At 36.9% G+C, this 25,926-nt stretch overlaps 1 pseudogene; it reads right to left on the bottom strand.

Moving 5' to 3' along the window:
• Positions 1-221: 221 nt before the first annotated feature.
• Positions 222-25,926, bottom strand: LOC100468439 (annotated as a pseudogene).

Raw genomic sequence — 25,926 nt, 5'->3', positions numbered from 1 at the left:
AGTTTCTTCATGAAGTACTATTTTTAAAAGAGATTAACCCATGAAATCATTGTTTTCTATGGTGGTCCTTAATGTTTGCAGATCAGAAAATAAAATATCCCCTCATGACACAAACACCCTACTTATTAACCAAGCTACATAAATAATGAGATTACTCACCCTGGAGGCCTAGATTATACTCCACTCCCTGTTGCTCTGATACAGGCAATCAATGGTGTTAAGTTCCGGAGCCAAAACTTCGGTATAATTTAAGAATGAATGATGGATAGGTTTTTTTGAACAATCAGGATTTTTCATCACAGCTGAAACCATTTTATGGTGTAGCAATTCCTTTTTCCTATTTTAATTAACTAAAGTCATCCTTAAGAATATGTTGCCCAACAAATAAAACGCTCTCAGGATTTGTTGCCTGTCTGTGATTTATACTGACTCCGCCCGTGTTATCATCCAATACCCTAGAATGGCATTTGCTTTGCGGCCTGTATTCAGGATGTTTGTTCCAGGGTCAAGAACTAATTCAGAAAATAAATCTTTAAACAGCCATTTTAACTCTTGATCACACATGTATGCGACTAAGGCAACAGGCTTCTGAACACCTTTTAGCGGAATCCAGTCCTTCTTGTCCGTGAGCAAGCTCTATTAACTTTTGCAGCAAGTCGTTTCTGGGAACCCCGCTTTCCTCCCTCTTGACCTGTAACTCCATTATGTGGTCAATCTCTGGAAGGGAAAGGTGGAGAGCTTCCGGTACCTTTCCACCGAATCATCGTGCGGCCCGACAAAGAACTGACAGAATTCAAATGGAAATGTCTTAGGTCTACGCAGCCAAACAGCACCGCCAGCATACTTCACCAGATTTGCTCCCGTTGTAATTCGTGTAACATGTCTTTCCGGTCAACTTGTGGATGAACTCGTATCCGGATAAGACGTCGCCCAGCTAATCGGATCCACCCTGCTGGACCTGACATCCAGATCAGGCAGTAGAGGTGAAGGGCCTGGAGCCTCAGTTGTAAGAAGTAGGCCACACCACGCCCCCGGGGCTCTTGAGCCAGTCTGGAGGCAGAGCCCCCCTCAGCAGCATGCCCATGTGAAAGCGGCTGCGCACTGCTGCCGGAAGTCCACCAGCCGCGGCTTCTCTTCCCGGGCCTTGTTGTGCAGCACCGTGAGGCAGCCCCAGGTCTGCCCATCTGTGAAGGGCGGCTGGGCATTAGCCGCCACCGGGGTTTTCAACCCTTGCTGACGCGGCTCACGTCTCAGGCTCCTTAGTCTGCAGCTCAGGTCCCAGGAGCACCGTGGCGCCTCCTGCCAGTGCGATCACTTTGTGGCAGGCTCCGTGGAAGGGAAACAGGCCGAGCAGCGCCGTTAGATGCCCCACCTGAAGTGAGACGGCCGTGGTGCTGAAGCCGCTGTAGATGGTCTGAGGAGTTGCCTGCCCTGCCACCGTGGAAGAGCTCCGGGAGCTGTCTCTTCATTCCCTTCTCAGGTAAGAACTCCTTGAATTCTTGAGTTTTCTGCGCCGCCAGCAACCGTGAGCGCCTGAGTGGCGTCACGCAGCCCCAAGGGCAAGACTTCTGATGGCCCTGAGGTGCCAGACCACCGGCCTGCCTGGAAAAAGCGGTGACATGGGCGCCGGCATCTTGGTGGCAGCGCGAAGGGAATGCTGGGATCTTAGAGTCATCAGACACACACACACACCCCCACACCTCCCCCCACACACACACCTACCTCTCGGTACCCTCCTCCTACTCGACTTGGTACATTCTTAAAAACAGGTTTAATAAAGTATATTTGAAGTATTAAAAAAATTGTCAGAATGTATGTGGGTCCTGTATGAAACTATCACCACATTGAAGAAAGAAAACATTTCTGTCACCTTCAGAAATTTCTTTGTATTCCTTTTTACCACTTCTACTAATACATCCCCAGGCAATCGCTGATATGCTTTCTGTCAATACAGATTAGTTTGCATTTCCAGGAATTATCTGCAAATGGAATCGTGTTCTACAGTCTTTTTTTTTTTTTCCTGGCTTCTCTCAATCAGAATAACCATTTTGAGATGCATCTGTATTTACCAATGGTTTGCCATGTGCACACCCCCACCCCTGCGTTTTTGTATTTACTTTTAAGTGTGTATTTACTTTTAAGTACTTTTACTACTTTTAAGTTTATCGATTCATCTGAGGATGAACACTTGGTTTCCAGCTTTGGACTACTGGAAATGAAGGTGGTATAATGTTGATGTAAACATCTTTATACATTTTTTTTCCTTGAATAAGTACCGAAGAGTCACAGTATGTGTATGCTTCACTTTGTAAAAAACTACCAAGTATTTTCCAATATGGTGGTACCACTTAAACATTTCCACCAATAGTATATGAGAGTTCAAGTTGGTCCACACCCTCGAGAACAAAAATCATGGTAAGCATTTTTCATGTTAATTTTAATAACTGTATTTGGTCTGTGGGGCTATGTCATTGAGATTTTAATTTGGCAGTTTCTCTCATAAGTAATAATACTGTGTTTTTTCATGTGTTTGTAGAACATTTGCATATTTTGTGAAGTGTCTGAGGTCTTATCAATGTTTTTTTAAAAGATTTATTTATTTATTTATTTATTTTAAAGAAAGAGTGTGAGCGCATACAAGTGGGGGAGGGGAAAAGGGAGAGAATCCTAAGCCGACTCAAGTGGCTGGATCTCAGGACCTATGAGATCATGACCTGAGCTGAAACTGCCAGTCAGACGCTTAACCTACTAAGCCACCCAGGTGCCCAGGTTTATCAGTGTTTTAATATTGAATTGTAAGAGGTCTTTATACATTCTGTATACAGTATCTTTGTCTGATAAATGTCTTATAAGTCCTCTTTTTCCATTCTAATTATTGCCTTTTTATTTTCATAATAGTGTCTTTAAGAAAGAAAAGATTTCATTTTCATGAAGTCAAATTTATAGACATAGATATGTGATTATGTACCTAGTTCTAAAGATATATGTTATGGTTTCCATTATTTGTGTTCTATCTGAGAAAACATTGCCTACTCCAAATTTTTAATGATTTTATTCTAAAAATTTTATGATTTCTGATTAAATATTTAGATCTACAATCCATTTTAAGTTAATATTTGAGTATGGTATGAATTAATGGTCAATTTTTAAAAGTATATGATATCCAGTTGATCTTGTGCAATTTGTTAAAAATATTTCCCATTGAATTCCTTGAAGCCTTTATCAACAATTCCAGACTTCTAGAATCAATTTAATGATGTGCTGAGTTACAAATAGCATTGTCCCCACCTTTAATAGAAGAAACAGCAAATTAAATTATAGTATGACTTCATTGATGAAAGTAAAGGTAAAAAGGAACTGTCCTGAGTAGCTTTGGAAACAATGTTTCTACTGAATATTGTTAAAACTACAGACTAAAAGAACCATATATAAAGATTGTACTCTAGTTATTAAATTGATTTCCCACAAGAGTATAGGTTACCAATTCTTTTTTTTTTTTTTTTTAGATTTTATTAATTTATTTGACACACAGAGAGAGAGTGTACAAGCAGGGGCAACAGCAGGCAGAGGAAGGGGGAGAAGCAGACTCCCGCTGAGTGGGGAGCCTGATGCAGGTCTCTATCCCATGACCCTGCGATCTTGACCAGACACTTCATGACTGAGCCACCCAGGCGCCCCTGGGTTACCAATTCTGAAACTACTTTACATGTATTCTACAGTTAAACAAGCAAGTAAATAAATTATAGTTAATGGTAACCAGTTTCCTCATTGTCAAATTAAAAAGTTAAAAATAAGCACGAGAGGTGGTCTAGAATGTCCTGTGATACTGGATTAGCAGAGGAGTCACTTCAGATATGTGCATATGCATAGCTTTGTGTACACACATACATTTTTTAGCTCATCTATTGACAGGGCCTACAAACAATGACATATCAGTGAGCACACTGAGAACTCAGCTCTTGGTTTCCAAATACAGTTCTCCAGTAAGTTTAACCAAGGTCCTTTGGAAAAAATGACTGATTCTTGGGGCTTGGAAAATAGGACAAGATGATTTGGGAGATCCTGAAGTGCCAGAAAGGAAGTTCAAAGAAAGCAAAACGAAGCTGGGGGTCTGTAAAAAGGATACAGGAGCCAATTAAAAGAATTCCCAATGGCCACACCTGGAAAAATTTGAGGAATAAAATAAATGATAATATTGTATTACAACCTAAAATACAAAATAAGTATATATTCATTGATATTGAGATAAATAAAAGGTCAAATGAATAAAGAAATGGGGAAGAAGGGATAAGTCTTCCTTAGTGAAGAATTCCAAATAATACATGTAGACAGTCGCCCTTCCAAAGAAGTAGAACTTAATTCCAATCTACTAGGCTATCCGTTGGAATTAACAACTCTTTGTAAAATGTAGAGGATCATAAGGGAAAAATAGAAGCTTTACAGAAAGGGAACCTGGCAGATATCAGCTATACCAAGTGATCAAGGTTAACCTCTCCCATCATGAGTCATGTTCATTCTATTTATCTCCTGTTATCAAGCAATGAGAAGATGTATCAGTCAGTATTCTCCAGAAAATAGTAACAGTAGTAGATAGGTGGGTTGGAAAGTAAATAGATACATGGACAGTAGACAGTAGATAGATATGGTGATATAGAGATATAGATTTATTTAAAGGAATTGGCTTAGGTGATTGTTGGGACTGGCAATCTAAAACTTGTAGGGCAATGGAAACTCAGGCTGGAAACTCAGACAGGATTTGATTCTGCACCCCTAAGGCAAAATTCCTTCTTTTCCAGGAAAGTTGTCCTTGTTCTTAAAGCTTTCAAGTGGTTGGATGACATCCATCCACATTTTTTAGAATAATCTTCTTAATGTCCCTTCATTGTAGATATTAATCGTATCTACAAAATGCGTTAACAACGCCACCTAAATTAGTGTTTGATTAAAAAACTGGGAAATAGGGGCGCCTGGGTGGCACAGCGGTTAAGCGTCTGCCTTCGGCTCAGGGCGTGATCCCGGCGTTACGGGATCGAGCCCCACATCAGGCTCTTCCACTATGAGCCTGCTTCTTCCTCTCCCACTCCCCCTTGCTTGTGTTCCCTCTCTCGCTGGCTGTCTCTATCTCTGTCAAATAAATAAATAAAATCTTTAAAAAAAAAAAAAAACTGGGAAATATAGCCCAGCCAAGTTGACATATAACACTAACCATGGTAGAAGTACACCTCACCTTTGTGGTATTCTTCCCCCACACCCATAACAATCTTAGTGTAATCATGAGAAAACATGAGGCAAACACAAATTGAAGACCTTTCTACAAAATACCTGACTGGTAGTCTTCAAAAGTTTCAGTAATGAAAAACTAGACAGAGAAATTGTCACAGGCTGAAGTAAACTAAAAAGTCAGGATTACAAATGAAATGGGGTATCCAGGATTAGATTCTGGAACAGAAAAAGGACATTAGTGGGAAAACTGGAGAAGTCTAAATGAAATCTACAGTTTAGTTAATATATTATACCAGACTGAAATTCTTAGTTTTTTCGAACGCACCGTGGTTATGTAAGATGTTAACATTGGGGAAAATTAGGCTAAGGGTATACAGGAACACTATTTACTATGTTACCTAATGTTATGAGAAACTAAATTTATTCCAAAAAGTTAATTAAAAATGAAGAGATAACTGGAAATATTTTAATATAGGCAGAATCAATATTAATATTGTATGTAAAAACAATCAGATAAATAAGTATCATTTGAAAAATAAGTGAATGAAAAATAAACAGCCAGTTACCTAAAGACAAACATTTAAATCTACTTGTAATAAAAGTGTCTTTAAAAACCTGAGTTAATATTAAATGTTTATCAAGTTTCCAAATATTTTCCTATTCCTTGCTCCCCACATAACAGTGAAAAGATCCATTATGGATACTGTTCAGCCATGTGTATTGGTACAATATTTCTAGAGAAATATTTGATTTTCCACATTAAAAAATTCAAAAGGTAGCTATCATGTGATCTAGCAATTAAAGAGTTAGACTTTTAATTTAAAGGAAAAGATGAAAATAATTTATGTGCACCTATATAAAGATATGGGAAACAAGGCATATCCCCCCCCCAAAAAAAGGAATTTGTTAAATATATTACAATAAACTCATATAATGAAAAATTATATGGGTGTTAAATTTAAATTATTTAGTAGAGATACTGCTATGGAAAAATGTTTAAAATATATTGACATTTGAGGGGTGCCTGGCTGGCTCAGTTGGTAGAACATGCGACTCTTGATCTTGGGGTTTTGAGTTCCAACACCACATTGGGGGTAGAGATTACCAAAAAAAATAAAATAAAATATTAATAACAAATTAATAAATAAATTTTAAAATAAAATATATTAGCATTTGAGAAACAGTGTTACATTTATGAATGTATATGTAACAGGTTAAAATATGCATCTTGGATGTGCGGTAAGATCTCTTTAGCTATAAGTTGACTAAAATCACCTCTGTGAATTGTTACCAAAAAGTTAAGCTTTCCAATTCGTGAAAACTGAGCCCCCCTGAATTCAGTCTCAGTCTCTTTACGATTATTACTGTCATTTCAAGTTTCTTCACCTCCTCTTCTCCCCAGGATTAATCTGAATTTCCACAAGAGCTTAAGTGTCTGGGTCACTCTAGGGAGGGTCATTGGTCTGAGTGCTGTCCTCCATTCTAGTAGGTAGCTCATTGCTTCTGCTTTTTTGTTTTTCGCTTAGTTCTACTTAGTGCTACCGATGCCTCCCAACAGGGCTTCTAGTCCTGCAGAACACACTTCTGTTCCTTATCTCTGCTTTATCTAGATATGCAAATTTAATGTCATGTATTTCTGTGCTCTTCTAGAGATATTCATGGTAACTTTTTTACACATTACAAATTATGTGTAGAACTGAGAAACATAGGAGTTTTACCTATCTGTCTTTCAGTTATTGCTACTCTACTGTTTTAGGTACCATATTGGCAGAAGAGTTTCTCTATGGGGATAACATTCACCTAGCTCTATGGTGGGGAAGAAAAGAAAAACACTCATACTTGCTCAAAATAGTATCCAATTACAGTTAGTAGCATCCCTTTCAAATGAAAAAAAAAATACAGAATAAAAAGAACGAATGGTTATATACCAAATGCACACAAAAATGACCCATGGATACCAAATATTAACGATGATTTCTATTTTTATGTGTATCAGTGTTTCCTAGTTTGATTAAAAAAACCTAAATCTTTATTTTTTTTTAATATTTTTTCCCTAGGAAAAACAATTCCTAGGCCCCTTCCTTCAAAATTATAGTTCTATTATTTTCAGAGAATTTTTTCAGCCAGGACAACTCAAAGATCTTTTCCAGAGCTGTGTTGCAAGCTTTGTAATTGTTTTAGAATTGATTGCTATACAAAATAGGTTTATGTGTTCTGACAGTGTGTTAATACAATAAAAGGAATTTTTAGTAGCAAAGGAGTTACAATTTTTCATTTGTTGTAATAAGTTGTTTTTTTTTTTCTTTTCTTTTCATTGCTGTCTCTTTGTAGATAAAATGGGATTTCATAAGTTCTTGTTTTTCAACATTGGTTTCTAGGAAATTTTTTCATCAGGATGCCTTGTTCAAGGCTAAATACAGCTCAGAGAAAAATACATCCACAAAAGACTTAAAAAGATTTATTGTGTTGTGCTTAATGGGAAATATTGTTACCGTAAAAATACATTGTAAGGTGTAACCTTGAATGTTTGTTTACCAGCATACTTGAAAGTAAATATAACAGTCTTATTTTCCAAAATAGATAAGCTGTTTTTCCTCTGGTATCTATGCAATAGTTTCAAAACAGTTTTCTCAGGAATTAAGTACCTGTTTTAACATCAGTCACATATTTTAAATGTATATTTATCGTTCAAGTGTAAGCTATGTAGTTTGGAATATTCATCCTCTAGTACTAGAAATGCTTTTATTCGTTTTATGTGAACGATGTAGCTCCCACTTTGCCTGACTGGCTGCCATTGGTTTCTTCTTCACTTTTAATTTTATTTTAAGGATAAAAGTTTTTATTTCTGAAATACTTAGACACACAGACATGTACACCAGAGGGAACTAGTGACAACCAACCTCCAGTAGAAGCAAATAACTTGCTTATCTAATGCCTCCTTATACTCATAAACTTGGACATAGGAACAAACTTTGGAGTGAGACAGTATTTGAATTGAAAACTTCCCATACACAACTGCTTTACCAGTGGAAACTGGTGAAGAAATGGGGAGTCCTGCGTGGCATTCACAATCTTGTAAATATTTAGCAGTTGGTGAAATAAAATCTGGTATAGGCAGGCCTGGACAAGATAAATTTCTCCAGCTTAATTCCCTACTTTAAACCTGCTGATTAGGTGACCTGAGTGAGGTATATTCCTCGTAGGCCTGTGCTTCTTGGTCTAGCTCTGGACACCAGTTAGCTCAAGGATTTTCACCATGGGCAGTGGAGAGAAGGCTGCCAGCACTGTCTCATTCATTCAACAGTAACTGCAGTGCCAGTCACAGCCATAGGCACTGGGTATATAATTTAGAACAAAATCACATATGGCCCTTTTCTAATTGATTATACAGTCTAGTGAGGGAGATAATTAATAAACAATAGTTAATATTGCTTAATTAGTAAGTAGTAATACAATCGCCATTAATAATCCTATAATTAATATTTAAATGAATCATCTTTATTTTACACAGCCAACCTATATTATTTTCCAGAAAGATTTCAAGACTTTAATTTATTCAATTCTTGCATAAACCCGTGTGGTAAGTGCCATCATTATCTTCTCCTCACAGAGAATCTGGGGCACAACGCGTTTCCAGTAACACTGCCAATTTCCAATAGCTGGTGATTGGTTCTACAAAAGAATCTGATACAGTGAAAAGGGACTACAAGTGTAGGATGATCAGCATGTAGGCAGTTAACCCAAAGAATCCCCTCTGAAACTTGAAGGCTGGGAAGAAAGAAGCCAAATGAAAAACAGAGGGATGGTTGCTTAAGGCAGAAGTAATAGCAGATGAAAAGATTCAGAGGCAGGGGGAAAAAATAAAAAGGCCTGTGGAAGTAATTGAAATGAGGCATTTGTCTTTGAGAAAATATGCATGAGAAAGGACAATTAGATTGAGTCCAAATTGGACAGGCAGTCATGTCCTGGGACCAATTTCCTTTACGTTCAACAGAACCCCTCCAACCTACACTGAAAATTCGTTAGGCGTGCCGTATTGATGGAAGTGCATTATACCTTTGAATCATGTGGAAGCAAAATAAAATTTAGTCCAGCTCACTGCTGCAATATATAATTCCTAAGGCTGTTTCAAACCTTAGAATGTTTTCAAGATAATTTACTGATTCTATGCATCTTCTAGGAAAGTATAATCGTATCTCACATCAGATTGCTACCCATACCCATAGCCTGTTTTGCCTTTAAGCAATTCTGGTTTCCCCTAAATACATCCAGCTTATTCCCAAATCCATACTTTTGAGTATGCTTTCATTCATCCAGATATACTTATTAGTGCCTACCTTGGGCCAAACACTATACAAATCCTAGGGATACAAAGACTATCAAGATAGGTTTGGTTGCTACTCTACTGCAGTTTATAAGCTAATGGGGTAACATGCAATTACATACATAACTAAAATAAAATGTAATAGGCAAAATAAAGTGTTGGAAACACATGCAAAGGAACAGAGGCAGGTAATATCTAAGTTGAGATCTAAAGAAAGAGTGGAAGTTAGGAAAAAGTTTTGGGAAGAATAGTGACTTAGCTCAGGCATTGGCAAACAAAGGAAATCTGACCTTTACCCTGTTTTACTTCTTTAAATAAAGCTTTATTGAGATACATGCATAACCATTCATTTTCATTTTGCCTGTGAGTGCTTTCACATCACTCATTGTAGCATCTCAATTAATGTGGCTGAATTGAGAAGTTGCAACAGTGACCCTCTGAGTCACAAAACCTAAAATAGTTACTGTCTGGTCCTTTACAAACAAAGTTTTCTGGCCCCAGCTCTAAATCAATGGGAAGGTGTAGAGATGAATGAAAATGAAGAGAATACAGAAGGGTAAAGAGTGATAGCCTAAACTAGAGTTAATAAAGATGAGGGTCCTCACAACCCCCCCCCACCCCACCAAAAAAAGAAAAAGAAAGAAAGATGTTAGAATACAGAAGTGTTTTTGAAGTAGACGCAACAAGACTTAGTGATTCACTGAATCCCTGAATGTTGGGGGCATACATGAGAGTTTTAGACCACTGTGGGCATTCCAATTTTAAGCCAATAAGGAGTTCCATTTGTTGATGTTGATTACAGGAGAAAAATGTTGGCTTGAAGGTGTAGTTTTGTGACTTTTAAACATGTGGATGGTAATTGAAACCATGAAAATGAATGAGATTTATTCATTCATGTCTAGGGAGATCATGTGTACATGAGGATCTAGGATGAATCCTAAGATAGAGCAACATTTAAGAGTTAGGTGAAGGAAGGGGCACCTGGGTGGTGCAGTCAGTTAAGCATCCGACTCTTGATTTTGGCTCAGGTCATAATCCCGGAGTGGTAAATTCAAGCCCCACATTGGGCTCCATGCTGGGCATGAAGCCTATTAAGAGTCTCTCTTTACCTCTGCTCTCCGAATCTCTCTCCCTTCCCAAATTGCTCTCCCTCTCTCTTTGAAAGGAAGGAAGGAAGGAAGGAAGGAAGGAAGGAAGGAAGAAAGAAAGAAAGAAAGAAAGAAAGAAAGAAAGAAAGAAAGAAAAATAAGGAGGGAGGGAGGAAGAAGGAAAGAAAGAAAGGAAGGAGGGAGGGAGGGAGGAAGGAAGGAAGGAAGGAAGGAAGGAAGGAAGGAAGGAAGGAAGGAAAGAGAGAGAGAGGAAAGAAAGAAAAGAAAGAAGAAAAGAAAAAGTTAGGTGAAGGAGATGGGACTGTAAAGAAAGACTGTAAAGGAATATATTGACTTCACAGACGAGGGGACAGACCATTTCAAAAAGCATGGCTGACAATATTAAATGATGTGTGCAGGGTGCTAATTAAGGGGCACTAATAGGATCTAACTTTGGAAAAGTGTTGAAGGGACCATTGTTAGAAAGAAAAAGAAAGAACACTATATGGCAGTTTTAATGACAGCCTTGGCTCATCCCATAGGGAGCCCTGGAGCTAGAATGGCCCTTCAGTTTGTCCAAGGTCTATACATATACAGTTCTACTATGATCAGTCCCTGGATTTGGTGTCTTGTTAAGGGTGGGAACTTGGCAGGGAGTCTCTCTGCAGCTTAGACCGACCCTGAAGGGATTTCAGGGGCAGACTGTCCGGTAACAGCACACCCTGCAGCTTGAACATCAGTTCCTTCCTTGAAGTGGAAGCTGGGAATCATTATGCATTCATTTAAGTTTGCAGGGATGTTGAGAGAAAGTTCAGGGGATCTTTTTCTTTATCGGCTTTGATTTTTATTTTTCCTGCAAAGAAGTAGGTAAAGGCAGCTTTCTTACATTGACATCAAAAGAAGTGGTAGACCTGTGGAGAATGTAGAGAATGGAATTTAAATGATCTTCTTTTAAACTTCTGATTATAACATCAACCCTTTCAAAGCATGGCTTGGAAGAGACTGTTACACAAACCTGTACTCTTTATTCCCTCTATGCAGTTCAAACCACATCTTTAATTTGTATCTTTCTCATACTCGGAATATCTACTTTTTTCTACAGTCTTATGTCCATACATTATATGTTCCTTTAAATGTTTTCCAAGCCATCCATAGGTATAAACTTTATCTTCCCAAATAGAATTTAATTCCATAAGGATGACAATAATCTGTCCCTTTGCTTACTTAAAACTAGCAAACTGAATACTATAATCCCTCCATAAAACCATCTACTGAATATCCCACATTCCACACAAATAATGTTGAATTTCCCAGTAACTAATGAAAATAACCATGTTAGTATTAACTCTATGTTTATGGCTATGGCTGTAAACACTCAGCAGTACTGTGGGTCTGGGTGGAGCAGGATTTATCTGATTTCTTTAATGTAATCATCAGCTTAACCTAACTTCTAATATTTTATGGAGATAATTAAGTAGTTATAATTTTCTTTCTTTTAAGATTAAAACTTGATATTTAAATACAAGGAGGTATTTCTTATATTTTCTTCCATGTCCATCTATGAAATCTGAATTTTTTAATCAGATCAAGACATATAAAGGAAAAATACTAATTACATAATCCTGTTTTTATTTTCTCCTTACTTTTTAAAAATTTAGAGCTAATCTGACACTATGTTAAACGGTGTGAGGAATAATTAACCAAATGCATGATACTATAAGAAGTTCATTGTTTTTGTTTTATCGATATCCAGATAACAAACATAAAGGACAAGACAAGAGAAGAAGTGCAAATTTGATGGAAGGAAATTTTACTGCATTAGTATACAAATGTAGGTTACTAATATGGTCTTACATAGTCAATTAATACATTTAATTTACTCAAGTAAATTTATGTGTTTCATTATGACATAGCTTAATCTGACAGCAAGATGAAAATTTAGCAACTAATAGAAGCAAATAATGGATCAGTAACTTTATACCTTCTGAGAATTATGAACTTACTATTACATTTAGCATAATTCTCAAAACTAGAAGCATTCTAACTCACTCGCCTTTGAACTTGAAGGACAATAGTTGGAAGTACTCACATAAAGATAGCAGTCATTATTTCTTTATTTATCATCTCCAGTACCACCAGCAGCTGATTCCTGAATTTGAAGCCTGGTTTCTCTATTTAACCACATAATCTTGGTTTCTTTATTTACCTCTGAGCCCTAGTTCTCTCATCTATACAATAGGGACACAACAATGCCCATCTTAACGTGTTGTAATGAAGACAGAATGAGTTAATGTATGTGAAGAACCAAAAACAGTTCCTGGCACATAGTAAATACTCAGTAAGTGTTATTACGCCTATTCTTATTTTTACTAATCATTGTTATTATTCATTACTCCATATGCTGTTATTAATTAGTGTATTACTAGTATTAATATTGCACTCTCTTATTGTCAGAGACTGGCACTTGACATACGACTTGGGCTCTATCTCATTTAATCCATAGAATACTCATTATAGGAAAGCATATTTATATTCATTTTAAAAAGGAGAAAATTGAGCCTCAGAGAAACGAAGGTGGCAGCTTAGAAAGAGTGGAGCTGAAGTTTGAATGCAGGAAGTCAGAATCTTACTAGATCAAAGGTATCTAAATATCTAAATCCACCAACATAAAAAAAATTATAAAACGGCTCCTTTCTCTTTTAAAGATAATTTGTTTCACAAAAAGTAAGTAGCCTTTTATTTTCCTATGAAAAAGTAAAGCAGTGAGTGGAAACCGACTTTCTAAATGGATGATAGGATAGCTCACATGTTGATGAACTAAATTATTATGGCTTTGCATGACATTAAAGTTGGATTACCTTCCTTTTCACAGAAATATATTAAACAACTGATATGTTATATGTAATAGATAATCATTCAGAAATGCTTCTAGATCACTGCTCATAGGCACTATTCTAAGTATTTGGGAAACTATGATAAAGGAGACATAGGACCCCCCCCCAACAATGCAATAGTTTAGGTAAAAGAAGAAAAGAATTGTCTTAGAAAAAGAGGAGGAAATACTGTTGTAAGTACAACATGAAAACCACATAGAAAATACAGAGGAACCAGGATGCAGAAACTAACTTTGGATGATGATCTGGGTCAAATTCCCTGGGTAAATTAGAACCAAAGAAAGCAGTACTCACTGTTAGCTGTATTCTGGTGAATGATGGTTTTAGAACTAGCTTGCCTGATCTCATGTGGATTTGCAGTACTCAGACTCTGTTTGTGAGAAATGTGTTATGTTCTCCGAGAGTTTTCCTCCAGAGTTTGTGTGTCCTGCCAATCACATTGGTCAAACCCCAGGAATCAGTGGAGGGAAAATTACAGTAACCAAATCATGAGCACATATATTTCAGTATCGTACCTGATAGTGAAAAAATGGGAACATTCGGATATACTCACACTAAGGGTTATAAAGGAGATTAAAAAAAAGAAGAAGAAGTTAAAAATACTGATAGACTCTATGTACTGACATGGAAACACTTTTAAGTATTTAAGTATTAAGGGCTTATTTTAAGTAGGAAAAAAAGCAACTCTCAGGAAAACTAAACAAAATAAAACATTATTTAATGATTTCATTTATACATGCTGATGTATATAAAATCTAGTATAAATGTGAATGAATACAAATATTATTTATGTGATAGTAAAATCACAGAAAGAGTTTAGAAGGATATTTACCAAGTTTTTATGACTGGTTCCTTCGAAGAGTGCCTTCAAAAGACACAAGAATAGAAAAGATACTAAAATATTTTATATACTTTTAATTTTTTGAAAATTATGGGTAATTAAAATATGATTTACAAATTAATAATAAATAGTTTTTAAGATATGTATTATATTTTATAAATTCCTGGTACATAAGTATTCAGCAAATATTTATTAGATGAACTTCAAAATATGTTTTATGGTATATATAATATAAAACATATATATACATATCTATCTATCTATATATATATCAATAGATAGATAGATACTATATTTTTATGTTACCATTACTTGGTGATTGCCTGGCTTGCCTCCTTTTAGAATTATTAGGTCAAATTGAAGTTATTAGGTAAAATTTCATTGAGCACTATTAGGGGAAGGGGAAGCTTAAGCTACAGTTTAATACCCTGAACAGCTATTCTGCTTTTTCTTGGTTTTTAAAATGTAATGCTACTAAACTTCACAATTTTAGCAAAATAATTTCACAAAATGTAGGATAGTGTCTAATAGATACTATTTGATCCATATAATGAATTTCGGTAGAGTTCTGATTCTATCCCATCACAAAGGAAAGCTAATTATTGTTCCTATAGGCAGGCTTTATTTGCTAGTGTTATTTATAATGTTAGTGGAATGGTCTTTGAAAGCACTACCTTAAAAGAAGACAATTTTCAAATGTTTCATCTCTTCAATTACAAATATTTAATAAATTCAATGGAAATATGTGTAATTATAAATGATGGGGGTTAAGATTAAACTCACACGGGCGCCTGCGTGGCTCAGTCCTTAAGCGTCTACCTTCAGCTCGGGGCGTGATCCCCGCATTCTGGGATCAAGCCCCGCATCAGGCTCCTACGCTGGGAAGCCTGTTTCTTCCTCTCCCACTCCCCCTACTTGTGTTCCCTCTCTTGCTGCCTGTCTCTCTCTCTCTGTCAAATAAATAAATAAAATATTTTTAAAAAATAAAAATAAAAAAATAAAAGAGGCAAAACATGTTAAAACTTAATTTAAAAAAAAGATTAAACTCACAAATTTAGAAAATTCAAAAGCTAAAATCTAAGAAACAAGGCCAATTCTGAACCTGCAATAAAATGATACAATTAAGTTTTAAAGATTGATACACTCTAAAATATGTGTAAGCATATGAAATAATATAGTGGATCATCACAGTAAAGAATATGTCTGAGCTAATTCAGAGACTCTACCTAATTTTAAATATCAGTTCAAAGAAATACAGACTTCAAACCATGGTATTTTCTCTACTCCTAATCACCAGAAATAAATACAGATTTTTACAGCAGGGCATCCCAAATGATTAATTCGTTTTGTTTCCAGTCAAAGGGAAAAACTGCTACTGGGGAAAACATTATATCATATAGGTCAAATACAGAAGAGACTCACAGAAACCCAAAATGTTTTTATAAATTCAAATACAAATAAAATAATTTTACTTGTTCAAGGGTAGGTAGGCAGGTAGTATCAGGGGATTTATATTTCTAGTCTGCTGGTTTTGAGGCTGTGAAGTGATGTCTATATATCATTGTTTACCATGTATCCATAATTTCCTAGAAACATTTTAGAAAAATTCCTGGTCATTATCTTGTTAACATTTTAGGTCAATATTTACGTTTCTGTCTCCTCCAAGCATCTAACACTGCAAATGCAAGTCTCTCCTATGAATCAAAAGTAAGCCAGCAAAAGACATTTCTAGACCAATATCCAATTGTAAAGTGGTGGTAGCTTAGCTTATGATTCTTCGTAAATAATATTTGGTCCTGAAACTTTAGTTTCTATAGGAAGTGAAGGAATAATTTGCCTAGATGCAATTTATTTTTTATTAAAACAAAAATATTAATTTCATATTTGTTGGGCATAAGGTAAGTAGCTTTATATACAGCACCATCTGTAATACTTAAAATGGGCAAATTGGGAATATTAAGAGTTTATATTCCCACTAACAGATCATATATCTGCATACAAACATTCATTACAGATGTTTATACTCCAAAAATATACAATGGGAATTATTAATGTAGAAAACATTCTCCAGTAGTAAAAAATTTAAAAATAATCTGTAAGCATGTAGAAAGTTTTATTACCATTCTTTCTTCAGGTTTCTGAAAATGTAAATTAAATATTTTAATATATCAATGCTGACCTTTCCTCCATTAGCTCTTATAGTGGATGAGTTTTATTTCTGTAACCTACTTTTAAGTATTACAGATATTTTGCAATACTGTATAAATTTTAGAATCAGCTTGTCATTTTCTACTCCTTTCCTAAATAAATAAATTTAATTTTGAAAGCCTGCTAGCATTTTGAATGGAATCCCCTTGAGTCAGTTGATCTTTTTGGAGAAAACTCATCTTAACAACATTGACACTTTCAATCCAAGAATAGGGTATATCTCTCCATTTACTTAGGTCCTCTTTTATTTATCTCAACAATATTGTGTAGTTTTCATTTTACAAGTCTTCCACATGTAGTTTTAACTTACCTCTAATCATTTCATGTTATTTTTAAGATATTATAAGTGGTATTTTTTAATCATCCATTTTCCAAATCTTCATTGCTGGTATAGAGAAGTACAGTTGATTTTTGTACACTGACCTTGTGCTTACAGATGGTATTTTCCAAGAATGGCCATACAAATAGGTTCCATCCTATATGCTTTTCTTACAATGTAACATTGACACTATGCATGTGATTTGTTGACTCTCTTAGATATAAAAGTTAAAATTTTTTATCACATTTTGAAAAATATAACCCTTATTTATTCCATTTTATTTCTGGGCATCCTACTTTCCGGGATTCACATTCTATCTCCCTTGATATGAACCACACCTCTCTCAGAGTTTCTATTTATACACTTCAGCCTTTTTTTTTCTCTCAGTTTGGATAGTCTATGTCAATATCTTCATGTTCAATGATCTCTTATACTGAAGTTTTATCTTCGCCAATTCCACTACTTTGTCAGTTCTGAATTTCTTTATAATTTTTCTCTAAATTATGCCAAGATTTCACTATTTCCTCACATATCTAGCAATTTTTATAGGATGTTGAACAATGTAATAGTTACATTATCAAGAGTCTGAGTTTTGTGTTCTTATTTAAAAAGGTAGAATAGAGTTGTCTTTTATCAGGCAGTTGAGTTTATTTGTTGATCGGCTTATTGATTTTAGACTTTGCCAGGACTTATCTACAGTAGTCTTTATTCCAGGGCTGTTTTACCCTTTCCAGTAAAGTGTGTCCACTCTGGTCTCTCTACTTAATGCCAATGTTTAACAGAGTGTCTCCATTATTGCTTTGTTGGCACTTGAATGTCTCTAAGCCCTTTTGAGATCTGGGAACAGTTTATCTTATAGCTTCCTGGTAACTGTTCCATGCCAGTTCTCCTAGATCTAGTGTGCTTCTAGAATAGAGTCAAGTTTAATAGAATCTTCTAGAACCAGTATTTGCACAGCTTAGTATTCAGCAAAGACTCCAGATGATCCCAATAAATATTCGTTGATCTCCTTCTCTACATGCAGAGCTCCATTCTCTACGCTACTGTGCCCCACAGTTACCTGCCACTTCGGTCTCCCCAGTGTCTGATCTCTGCCTCTTTAAGATACCAATATTTCAGTGATCTACTTGAGTTCCTCCATGTACTAGAGCCCAGAAAGCAGATTCACAGAGAAAGCCAGAGCCAGTCAGAGGACTCACTTTGTTTCCCACCCTCAGAGTCACAGCCCTGTTCTGTCATTTAGTATCTGTAAACAATTATTTATAGATTTCATTCTGCTTTCTAGTTGTTACTGTGGGATAGAAATTTCAGTATCAGTTACTCCTCATTAGGTTTTGAAGGTGATCAGAATCAAAAATGTTGAAAGACAGTTTCAGAAGAAATCTATTCCCAAAATGAAAAAAGAAAGGGAAAGAAAAGTCAAAATTGGTGGTGGTAGGGATGATGTATATGGGAGTAATATTATTAAGACTGGATTTGACTTAATTTTCTTTTTTTTTTTTTTCTTTTTTTTTTTTTTTTTTTNGAGGGAACGCAAGCAGGGGGAGTGGGAGAGGAAGAAGCAGGCTCCCAGCAGAGGAGCCTGACCTGGGGCTTGATCCCAGAACGCCGGGATCACACCCTGAGCCGAAGGCAGACGCTTAACGACTGCACCACCCAGGTGCCCCAGGAAAACCTTTCTTAATGAGGCTGTCTGTAAGATGGGAAGCTCTCACGTGCCATGGAAGAATAGCAGAATAAATGGAATAAGCAAATATTGAGAACCATAAAGGAAGTGCTCAAAGGAAAAGAAAAGGCAGTTAATGATATTAACCCATGATTATTTTCAGCTTTTAAATATAGAAAAATCATGTAATATTTTAATAAATAAGGCTTAAATAATGGTTGGGAGTATAAGAAAAAAAAAGAAGAAATTTAAAAGTATCTCCGATTTAGGAGACACAAATCAAATGTAAGAACACTCATTTAATTGAAAATCTAAATTTCTGAGTATAATCTTTATAGAGCTATAAGACTGGGTTCTCCCCTTCATATCGCTGTATTGTAAGAAAGGTTTAATTAAATTTTTTCCCTGCAGAGTGAGAGGCATGCAGTAATTGGTTGAAGAATCTAGATAATTTCCACAACATCCTTCCACGTAATTCCCTGTAATTACTGTTGTATTTCATGTGTGTACTAGTGCCCTTCGCTTTAAAAACTCCTACGCACATGAAAACTAAAAGGTACTAGTAATTAAAATATTTAAATACACAATATGAAACACAATATGAAAATCGTGAAAGATAGGAAGCTCAGCAGATGGCGTTGATTTTGTGGAGAACGTTTTCTCCAGCACTTGGGGATGTGATGATCAATACCTGTGATCTTTGTTCCAACAGCAAGAGGCACAGCCAAAGCGAAGTCCTTAAAATGTGGCTCCTGCAGATAAAGATCCTCAGCTCCTCCAACCCCTTCTGTGTCTTAGGAGCTTGCTACTATTTCTGAAAATAAGAGCTGCCAAAAGCTGAACATGAGGGAATCATTTCATAAAACATATTTGTGATTCTCACTCATTATCACCTAGAAAAGACGTCATTCGTGAAGCGCTCACTTTAAAAGCACACACGTCATCTTTTCCTTTCTCTCCAACAGCTTACTGTCTAGTATGGAACTTATAAGATATATGAAAAAACAAAAGTCTGTTAAGAACCGATGAACAGAATCTGAAAAAGGAAACTTCCAGTGGGGAAGACTGACAGAGGAAAACACGCAGACTGAGTTAGTGAGTAGAGTTTTTAAATATTGAGAGTGAAAAAAAAAAAAAAAAGAGGGCAGAGAAAATAAAAGCCTGCTAACAAATAGGGAGGGACATAAAAATCAATGAGCCATTGATAATGGGTTTTATATGGCTCTATTTTTTAAAGAGAAAAATGAAGAAAAGAAATTTGGGAAATTGGTAAATAATGACAGCCTGGTTAAAGTTGTTATTGATGAAATGTAGGTAAAAGGATGCTGGTCACGGGCACTGAATAAATAGCTCACCATACAGTTGGAGAGGAGTGTCTAATGAGGTACTATTAGGATGGATCATCATCCTTTTCCAATTCAACATTATTCTTAATGACATAGAAGGAGTGAATAATACATGACTGAGGATTGTATAGGAGTTGAGTAAGTTGCTGCTGGAAATATTGCAAACAGAAAAGAACCATAAAGCCAATGGATTTAATAAAAGCAAGTGTAAATATATAAGCCAAAATTATCTCTGCCAAACAAGTAAGCAGCCAAGAATATTAATAGAAGAAGGAAAACAAATATAACCCCATTTGATATTCACATATAATTTGTTAACTAGTCATGTACACACCTCCTTTGTCCTTAGAATCTTACATAGAGTAGACCCCGTACAGACACTGCATATGCATCAACTGATGTCAGAATAATGGTATCCCTGCAGACAGGGCGTCTGCTCCAGAGAAATGCAGGTCCAGCCCTCAGCTCTAGATAGTTCTGGATCATGCACTTGGCTGTTCTTAAATAAAGTATCTAATTAATCAAGGGAACCCTAGAGCTCTGTATCCTGTAGGATTCTTTAAGTAGTACAAGGTGTAAGAGAAATTACCTAAGGAAAACTTTCGCATGACCATCCAGAAATGAACATTACAGAAAGTGATAGCAAGAAAGTAAATAGACGACAGTTTCAAGAAGGAGGTGGTAACTTGTGCCAAATGATACAGAAAGGTCAAATAGGAAAGAAACGTTGGTACTGAATTTGGCAATTAGGACGTCATCTATGAGAATTGACGGAGAGTTTTTGTCCATGGCTAGAGCACAGTCTGGATAGCTCTGATGGATGAGTGCTTGGTTGTTAAGAAAATAGACCAGACTATTTTTTCAAGAAGGTGAGTCCTGATGAGAAAAAAGTGAAATAGGATGCTAACAGGAGAAAGACATAAAGGATAAAAATGGTGTTTTTAAAATCAAAGCTTTTGTTGAAAGTAAGAGTTAGGAGACAGGGAGAGAGAGCTTATTAAACTCCTATTAGTTTTTCATGACTCAGATCAAAAGCCAGCTCCTTTATAAAGCTTTCTGATTGCTCCCGATTCCACCCCCGGCTAATGTAGGGTCTTCTCCTTTTCTGTGCTTTCTCCTTGGTGGCACTTCACCTTGTCCACACCTCAGTCTTAAAACTCTCCAGAGTGTATCCTAGTTCTTTTATCTACTCCACTAGATTGAATTTCTTCAGGGCAGGCGGGACTGCATTCTCAGTTTCTATCACAGTGGATGTCACATCCTGTTTGATTAATAAAGTTGTCATAATAAATGAAAAAATTAGAAGAGTCAATACTGTTTTCCAGACCATACGAAACTCTTGGTTAAAACTTCATCTCAAAACAAGGATATGGATTCTGGCAAAGCAATAACAAGAAACAAGCTGAAGAATCAATAGGGCATAAGATCAGAAAAAATAAAACTGAAAATGTGAATCCAAGATTAAGAAGGGAGCCACAGTGATGAGTAGAGTAAAGCCAACCACCAAAAACATTATTATATAAAACACTGAAAATCAAGGATCTGGAGGATAGAAGCTAAATCATATAGAGAACTTTTGAAATTCTGAACCTTTACTTCCTCCTTACATCAAAACTCCCTAAATTTATAAGGGAATGGTTCATAGGCCAACAATTGATATAATTCCATTTTCAGTCAAAAGAGCTAAAAGAAATTTGCTTCTTTAAATATTGATATAACTTAAAAGACAAGTGGTGATTTATTGAGAACCTCTTTCCAGTGGTTTAAAAGGGGAGAGTTAAAGCCATAAGGAGCACATAAATGGGAGAAGCTTTTATTTGAAAAGACAAAGTTGGTAACTCTAGGAACAAAAAAGACATCTGTAAAGTGGTTAAGATCAAGATGTTTAAGAGTGGGCTTAATGTAAGATCTTGGGATCCTTTCCATCCTCTGTCATGTGAAATTGTTGGCAGTGAAGGATTTAAGGTCTCTGCTAGCATCAGAACGCTTGGCAGACTGTAGTGTTGTCAACATGACATGTTTATGACCCTGGAGTCATGTGCAGTGCGACTTCAAGTTCCTTACGCTTTTATCATCCTTATGGTGCAATAGACATGATTTGAAAATTAATGGTGCTGCAGATCAGCCATACCACCCATTGAGCTGATGATCGAAATAAACCACAGTTAAGGGTTGTATACAGCCCACTTACTAATGAGTTCCCCTAACACACTACTTGAACTATTAGCAAAAAAAGTGAGGTCATAAATCACGTCGGTCACTGCAGTTAACATTAAAAATAATCTGAAAAGAAATTGTAGATATGTGGTATATATGAACAAAGACCTTGAAACTTTGACTTTTAACTCTGTTTTACTATGTGTAACAAGCTAAGTGTCTTAGTGCAGGCCGCTATAACAAGTTACTGGGTGGCTCATAAGCAGAAATTGATTTCTCACACTTCTGGAGGCTGGAAATCTGAGGACAGGGTTCTGTTGAGGCTTTCCTCTGGTCTGCAGGCTGCTGGCTTCTTGTATCCTTTCATGGAGGAGGAAGAAAGAGAGCTCTCTGGGGGTCTCTTTTATAAGGGCACTAATCTCATTTATGAAGGCTCCACCCTTAGGACCTGATATTCTCCGAAAGGCCCCACTCCTTACTACCATCACACTGTGGGTTAAGATTTCAACATATGCATTTTGGGGGAACACAAACATTCCATCTGTAACACTAAGCATCCTCTATGTTAAGGAATACTTAGATGAAAATTTAACTAGTAAGTAATGAAAAATCCAAAAGAAAATTTCGCTTGTTAAAATGATCACATCTTTGCAGTTCTGACAAAGAATAAGATTCTTTTCCTTTCCCTATAATTTAACAAAAACAAAGTTATCCTTATGTTTCATTAGCAATTAACTTTCAACCATGACATGCTGCTTACTATGTTTGCCCACATTTTTTAATATCGTCTTGAAATTCCTGAACCTACATGACGAAACAATGTAATAAGGTTCTTGCGGTATGAGATTTTCGAGAATGTGGGGATTCTTTGTAAGCCTTATCTTTAACAGAATCTTCTTTCCTTAAGTCCACATGACGTAGCTCCTGTAGGGGGCAAACATTCCCTGATGATAGGAGACTAGATCATGAGACCCCTCAGGATACTGTCCAGTTACCACCTGTGTCTTTATCATCCATAAAACAAAACAAAACAAAACCCCGAGAATTTCTGGGTAACTGGAAAATAATAAAAGTAATAAGAAAGGAAGAGTTTATTGACACAAAACCAGGCCTTCAGCATAACTTAAGATAGAGAATACCCAGTTTTTAAATAACCATGTATAAAGAAAAATCCCTAATCCCGGCACATGCTATCTCTTTCTCACACACATCCCTAACTTACTGCCAGGCTCTGACATGAACAAAAGCAAATGGAAAGAAAAAAAAAATGATGGAAGAGTGAAGAGGGAAAATACGGATGGGGTCAAGGGATGATCTCAAATCACTGCCAGAAATATACTAAATCCTGGGGCGCCTGGGTAGTGCAGTCGTTAGGCATCTGCCTTCGGCTTGGGGCGTGATCCTGGGGTTCTGGGATAGAGCCACATATCGGGATCCTCCACTGGGAGCCTGCTTCTTCCTCTCCCACTCCCCCTGCTTATGTTCCCTCTCTAGCTGGCTGTCTCTCTGTCAAGTTAATAAATAAAATCTTAAAAAAATATATATGTACTAAATCCGGGGCACCTGATTGGCTCAGTCGATTAAGCACCGGACTCTTGATCTTGGCTCAGGTCTTGATCTCAGGGTCCTGAGTTCAAGCCCCCACATTGGGCCCCATGCTGGGTGTTGGAGCCTACTTAATAAAAAAATTTTTTTAAAGAAAGAAAGAAATACTAAATCCCTTCAAATCCAAAAACACAAAGCCAAACGACATCAAATATAGACAAAGGAAAGGAAGGCATTGGAAAGTACGCGTGTTTGGAAGGGGCTATGTTCAGAACATTTGGTTCTGGGGGAGACAAAGCCAGCAGAATGAAAGAAGCCCCCTTTTTCAAATTGGATAGTGCAAAGTTAGGGTCCTAAAAACAAAATGGGGGGGTGCCTGGGTGGCTCAGTCGGTTGAGTGTCTGACTCTTGATTTTGGCTGAGGTCGTGATCTCAGTGTCCTGGGATTGAGCCTTGCATCGGGCTCCACACTCAGCAGAGAGTCTGCTTGGAATTCTCTCTCCCTCTGCCCCTCTCCCTACTCCTGTTCTTTCTCTCTTAAAAAAAAAAAAAAAAAAAGACAAAATGGAACCACGAATTCGGAGAACTCATGATTCCTCTCCCTATCGCCTAAAATTCTGGACTAAAATCAGCTAGATTTTCCTGGAGTTTGCTGTACTAATTCTGGGAAAATTGATAAAATTCAACTCAACCCTGTAGATTAGTTAATAGCATTGCATTAGTATTGATTTCCCAGTCTCAGTAATTGCACTGTAGCAATATAAGATGCTCAGATTAGGAGAAGCTGGATGAATGATATATAAAAATGGCAACTCTCTAGTAAGCCTAAAATATTTCAAAATAAAATGTTAAAATGATTGTTAAACCCACAAAATTACTCATCCAGTTACTCCTATGTTAGAAGTGTGAAAACAGCATAGCCTGTGTGCTTATCCGGAGGGAAAAAGGTGAGGGGACTTCTCCAGTGACCTAACTGGTGCTGTTCCCAGAGCCAGCACCCAAAGCCACCACGTTAGAACTCCAGGAGGCATGGCTTTGGCATGCAAGCTTATTTATTTATTTATTTATTTATTTATTTATTTATTTATTTATTGTCAGGAAAACACCTTTTCTCATCTGCTATTTATGCCCTGCTTTGTATTCAGTAAGGCTGCCACATCTGGTTCCCGTGCTCACTTGTCCTGTTCCTCTTTAGATACTCAGAAATATGCTTTTTTTCTGACAGGAAATAATCTCACATGTTCAACTCCCTTCCCTTCGCCATTATTATTCCCTTAACTCTGGTTTCTGCCATTCCAAAGTGACTATCAGACTATCTCAGACAGGCTGTGAATATGATTACTAGGTGGGCTGCTGCTGTCCCTACCACATCTGTCGCCGCTCCGTGAGCCGAAGGAGAGACCCAAGCATTCTTTCTTTAGTCTCACCGACATGAATACGATTTAGCTTGGAATCTGTGGATTAATTAATGCTTTAAGCATCAGACTAGAGAGAGCAAATGTTTCACGTTGTGGCAGGCTAAGAGCTTCGCACTTGCTACCTGTGAGGTAGGTAATATCCCCATCCTCGCCCTAGAGACAGGGACACTGGGGCACAGACATCTCGGCCATTTGTCCAAAGTCACAGAGCTATGAAGTCCTAGATTCTCTAGGATTTGAACTCGGCCAAGCCTGATTCGGTGTCTATGAACTATTCTGTTTCCACAGTCCAATATTGGATACTGTTTCTGAGGTAGAATGAAAACAGGCTCCTTTACTAAAATGTCATTTTCCTATGGAATTGTTAAAAAATTCTACGACAGTATAAAGAAAAACATGTTGAATGTTTGCAGATTTAAAGGAGAGCCTAAGGAAGGCTCTCTCTTTCACAATACTATGGATTTCGGATTCTTGTTGAAAGATACAGAATTGGGTCAAGGATAAGAAAGCAGTGGTTGTGGTAGGATGAGAGGAGGGCACGTTCTCTGAGGCAGAAAGTGTGCTCTCTGACCACTGAAAAATGGAGAAGAATAAAAATAATAAAGTTAAGCATTGGAACAAGCAAATTTCCAGCAAGAGACAGCCCCATCCCAAAAAACTTCTAAAGGAGGAGCTGGGGGAGCACCCTCTCCCAAGAGGCAGACCTGGGGGGGAGTCCAGGGGACATTACCTCTCTGAAGGAATAAGTTTCCAGCAAAGGACTGCAGCCTTCCCCGTGAAGGACTCTCTTCCCATCTTGCAGTTGTTTGTGGACATGAAGGGAAGAAAGGTGTGCATCTTCGAGCCTGGCTCGCCACTCTCAGGCACGGATTTCCATCCTGAAGTAAAAGACGACAT

Source organism: Ailuropoda melanoleuca, chromosome 14, assembly GCF_002007445.2.
Source record: "Ailuropoda melanoleuca isolate Jingjing chromosome 14, ASM200744v2, whole genome shotgun sequence".
Lineage (NCBI taxonomy): Eukaryota > Metazoa > Chordata > Mammalia > Carnivora > Ursidae > Ailuropoda > Ailuropoda melanoleuca.
The sequence above is the reverse complement of the archived record's forward strand: the minus strand, read 5'-3'. Positions and strand labels throughout refer to the sequence as shown.